The sequence below is a fragment of the Ascaphus truei genome, chromosome 5 (assembly GCF_040206685.1).
Source record: "Ascaphus truei isolate aAscTru1 chromosome 5, aAscTru1.hap1, whole genome shotgun sequence".
NCBI lineage: Eukaryota > Metazoa > Chordata > Amphibia > Anura > Ascaphidae > Ascaphus > Ascaphus truei.
Window position 1 is genome coordinate 288,918,366 of NC_134487.1, and position 5,892 is coordinate 288,924,257.

The window sequence follows — 5,892 nt, forward strand, 5'->3', positions numbered from 1 at the left end:
TCGTCCCGCCCAAAAAAGATGGCAAGAAGCTCGGGAGAAGCAGTGGATGAGTGGTTTTCAACAGGGTTTCCCCGGCATCCCCAAAGGGTTCCATGCAATTTTCAGGTAATTTGAAAATTGTACCAAATAAAGAAGAATTTACAATGCATCTGATCTCAGACGCGCTATCAGAGAGGGCCAGTGTTCCTTACAATGCATCTGATCTCAGACGCTCTATTAGAGAGGGCCAGTGTTCTTTACAATGCATCTGATCTCAGACGCGCTATTAGAGAGGGTTGGCGTTCCTTACAATGCATCTGATTTCAGATACACTGTTAGAGAGTGTTGTGGTTCCTTATGTGAATGCAGCCTTTTCTGGGGTACCCCCGGGGCACCAAGAACTGCAGACGGGTTCAGTGAGTATCAAATGAGTATCGGTGAGTATCAACAAATCAAGGAATCTTTATTGCGAGTGCACAAGGAGATGACACATCAGCAAGCAGCTTCAGTGTGATCTGGGGTGGGGCAGTCCCTAGGTATAGTCAAGGTTACAGAAGATAAGGCGGCACGGCCCTATTACAATCTAAAAAGCTCTACATAAGCTTTATATGAGCTTGGTTAACATGAAATACCTACATCCCATAATAGTTGTTTTTCCCAAAGTTAAGTTTCAATTTCTTTAGGAAGCACATGATGTCCTGTAATAGTCTCAGAGCAAACCTTGCCCACTCATACATTCTTTCACACAGAAATGGTACAATAACAAAGTACGTCAGGGTACTGATTAATTATATTGCTATAATTCTGGGTGTTGAGCCACAGGCACAGCCTTGAAACGCTACTGTCAGTGAAAATCATCCTTACCCACAAACACGTATTACACATCCACATAAAACAGAAGTGACAAAATGGATGACCAGTAACCCCAGACTCTCTTTCTTTTGTATAGCCCTCCTGTCCATAATTCTTTCACAGTCTCCCCTGTTTATACTTGAAACAAGAGTTCACAGGTATAACCCAAAATTAGTTGGTAACATTGATTAGTCTCTGAAATTCCAGATCAGCCATGGAGGATCAGTGATTTTTCTTTCCGTATACACTTCTCCAGATCCTTAGCCACGGATATATCATATTCATTCCGATATCCATTATTATTCCAATTGATATTGTGATAGTTCGCAAGGGCTATACCATCCAAGGATTAGTACAAGGGGGTTTCTTCTGTTCCTTCTTCTTGGATGGGCCATTACTTGTGGGGAGGGTCTGAGGTACTTGGCAAGTAGTAGTTTACAAGACACAAAAATGACATACACTGGGAAGAGAAAAACAACAATTAGAATCAGTCCTTGCACCAGTTGCACCTAGAATCAGTTTCGCTCCCAGTGACCCAAACCACGTGCCTAGTCCCAAGTCCCAGCTAGTGGATATTTTCAAAGAGTCTACCAACTTTGTAATTTCTTCTTTTATCCTAAGTGTACATCATGGGTAATATTAGCCGTATTGTCAGGTACATGCAGTAGGTACAACACCACCACAGCACAAACATTTCTGCTCCTATAGTTATATTAGTTTTTACTGTAACGGAACCCGCCTTTCCCGGACTGGGAATAAAATCTCCTGAGTTATTGTAAAGATTTTTTAATTGTCCAATAATAATATTTCTATGCTTCTTCATTACTAAATGCACAGAAATCTTCAATAGAAAAATGTAATCATAACACATTCTATCTCTCTGATCTTTCGTTTGATTTGAATATGTGTACACATCTTCTCAATAAACTTAAGAGGAGACTATTTTGTGAAAACCTATTGAAAAACCTTTCTACCTGGTCAATTTTTCTATGTAAATAGTAGTAAGCACATTAAATCTTGACATAGCCTTAAATGTTTATAGGTATGCGTATATAACGCACTTAAAGGCATGTGTACACAGACATAGCAAAATGTAACATTAATACTGAGAACCACCCTATGTGCTATATCTAGCAACAAAATGCTTTCTTCTGCTATCCCAACATGTCCTAACACACATAGCTATATCAGAATATGGACCCCTTTCATTTTCTTAACCCTTTAGTTTAGTTATCAGATAAAGAAAAATAACAATACAAATAACCCCTAATAGTAACCCAACCAGGATCCACTGATCTGTTTGGTAGTTTCTGGTCAGAGTCCTGAGCCAGGTGTTAGTATCTGAAATGTTAAACATAGGGGGGAAATAATGTAAGGGTAATATACAATAATTCAGCAATATTATGAAGATTTAAAGTTCTTATTATTTTGTTTCTTCAAAAACGTGTGCAAATGTCTTTTATGTGGGAGACCACTTTACAATGAGTCACATGGACCCACAAGGTGAGCTCCGCAACCTTGACAGCTGTATATGTTGTAAGCAATACTTAGTACGGGCCCTTCCACCTGGGCTGCAATGCATGTTTTCGTTTAAACGATTTAACATCACCCAGTCTCCAGACTCGAGTAGGTGCACTTTCAGGTTCTATAATGTAGGCTGTACAGCTTTGACCTGTGCATGGGGAGACTGTAAAATGTTTGTTAGTTGCATGCGATTGCAAGTATGTGTGCTACGGATGCACATAAAAACTACAGAACATAAGTCCAATGCTGCTTTAGGAAGTCCGGGGCCCACCAATCACGGGAAACAATATCAGTTATCCCCTCTTTTGTTCACCATGTGCCATGCGAACAATGTATGACAAAGGATGATGGCATTTAAAACATTAGCGGCTAAAATGCACACTTGATCTGCAGCAAAATTACACTGGGAAATAGGGTCTTTGAGATTTGTATGTGCAGCAACCATAACAAAAACAACCACTTGTGGTAAAATTAAGGCCTGTAGTAGGGCTTTAACATATTGGGAATTGGCAATCAGGCACCTGCAGATGTAAGAAAAACCCTGAAACCTTGGGTAGGAGATTTGCATTAAAATCTAATGCTAGGCACAAATATAATCTGATGCCAAATTATCCGTTGTACAGTATCTCTCTGACAGGAACCATCAAAATACAAAATAAGATCTGAATTGCTTAGAGATACATTCTTTAAGATGAGAGGTTATAGACGTGGGATTCAAGGTGGGACACCTTTGGAGAGATAATTGGTCAAAAGTTATAAAATATATCACATATTTAATTAACTTTACAGTAGAAAAATGATCCGTATTGGACTCCACACTAATTCCCTATACAGTATTCTTTGTGAAGCACTGAGCACACTCCTGGCGCTATGCAAATAAAGACATACATACTAAGTATTACTTATTTTTAATTACTAAAATAGTATCGGAACCTGTGACAGTTCTGGGCGTTACGCCAAATGTACTTGGGCAAGACACATAAAGACTTTTCAGTATTCCAAATATTAATTGCTGGTTTATAACAGCAAAAACAAATACTTGATTTAATATTATATATCCTGACATTTGTGTGTTAAGCTCTTATACTACAATGCAATCCTACACATTATATACATATAAATATTTTATACCATAGAGTGACATGTCATACATTTCACTCCACAACATACAATGCCTCTATCATCAACATTTAAATTGGATCCTTTGTTCAGAACAGAAATTTATTTGAAATATTGAGCAGCTCAGAGATTAAAATTGAGCTTTTCCCACAGTCCAATGCAGGCTATATAATAAGTCGACGGTCCCATTATTCAATTCTCACACAAGGCTTGCACACAGGTAGGATTTATTTAGGTTGTTCAGGTTCATTTTTACAGCTCTTGTCAAGGGCACAGCAATTAATTGATGGCACAGAGACTTCTTCTGTATCAGAACCTGACTCATAGCCACTTATTGATGTGGGGAAAGGATAAGGTTATTACCACAGACACACAGGGATTGCTCAAACAATCAACCCTTTCAACATATTTATACTGTATCTGACAATCTAATAAAACGTTTTTGGGAAAAAAACTAATTTCCCTACCTTGAACTTATGCATAAGGTGTGTTCCCCACTGAGATTTGCAATACTTGGGAAAACCTGAGATTCCAAATCCCGGTGGGGAAGACCAGTCTTGGTTTAGACAAAAATAATCTGTTGAGAATAATGGGGGAACCGATGGACTGTGACATTGGTTTCTGTGTTATCTCTCTTAGGGGTCTGCAATTTCTGGCAAAATGTCCTGACTCTCTACATACAGTATATAACACTTTCTGTCCCTTCCTTTATCCCTATCTTGTGACCCCTCTTGGGTCCTGTCATATCCTCTACTTTTGTTAACTGGTCTATTTTGAGAAAAGAACACATTTTGTGCCTTAACAAATTTCATTTCTTGAGCCTTTTCTTTCTAAGCTTCCCTGCTCCTACAGTATGCATTCTCTACATCCCGAAAGGGTTCCGTGCAATTTTCAGGTAATTTGAATTTTTTTCCAAATAAAGAAGAATTTAAAAAGCATCTAATCTCAGACACGCTATTAGATAGGGTTGGGGTTTCTTACAATGCATCTGATCTCAGACATGCTATTAGAGGGTTGGGGTTCCTTACAATGCATCTGATCTCAGACTCGCTATTAGAGAGTGGTTGGGGTTCCTCAGAATTTCACATGGGGTTCTTTAACCAAAAAAAGGTTGGGAAACACTGACCTAGGGTATGATCCCTGTGAGATTCGCAATACATGAGACTCCCTGAGCTTCTCAATCCCACAGATTGGCCACAGCTAATTTTTGCAATTGTTGCTTCCACTTGCATGGCAACAAAGACTATTTAAAGCCATTCATACTGTGAGCCAATCACTCCCTGAGTAAGTCACTCACGTGACGAAACACGTTGTCACGTCGTGAAACTGAGCATGGATGAACGGAGCAAGGTGTGTCTATCCCCGAAGCAAACCGCGGCGCATATGCAACTCCGGTGGACCTTCGCCATCCCAGATGAGTTCACCTTGAGGCTATTTCAGGCGGAATTGGCATTCATCCTCTGTATACTACCATCAGACCCGTTCTCCAGCTGGTGACATTTGTTTACAGCTTTCTCTCCAATGAGTGTCTTTAACTCACCATGTGAGTGCATGTCCTGGCGACTAACTCTCTTTTTTACAATAAATTAGCATACACTATTATGCTATGGAGCTGCGCTTCTTTTTATTATCTCTTTGTAATGTAGATGTCCATGTGATCAGGTTAAGATCACTCAGAAGCTGTAGCCTACTCCAAAAGGGACTGTTCTCTGGATCTAGACTTCTCATCTTATTCACTGGAACTGTTTTGAACACTATTATATTGTTGTATACACCTTATTGTACATTTAACACTGGTCATTTTCATTATTATACCAATCACTTTCTACACCACACAATATATACATTGTATATTAGATACACATCTTTCCCAATCAATACGTAAAGCACGCCAGGCCTAGTGCTACTTTATCACTATATATTTCTACTTATCAGGGTGTCTGGTCAATGGTTCCATGACCTTCGGCGACCCCTGGTTCACGAAACACCTGCATCAGGCAAGAATACTTGCCCAGTAGATACAAAATTGCAGTGGGGTTGTGCGGAGTATCGTGTCAAACACCGGCACAAATAAACTCAAATATCTCAGTAACCTGGGGGTCCTTGAAAGTTTGGGGTCAACAGAACAGCTCTGGAGTAGCCCCTTATTTAGGCAATAAATAAAATAAAAATGGGAAAGTGTGGCTTTAAAACTTTACACATGAAATTGTAAAAAAAAACACACAAATGCACAATGACACTGCACAAAAATCAGTGTTTATATTTCCAGAGAGTGGAACGGTGAAGATAAAAAAAATATATATATATATTTAAAAAAAGCCTTTCAAATCTCCTAATCTCAGACCCTTCATTCCTCTTCTTCTGATTGGTTCAGTCTGAGCTCAGCAGTGAGAGTCAGGGAGGTGGGGCAAGAATTCT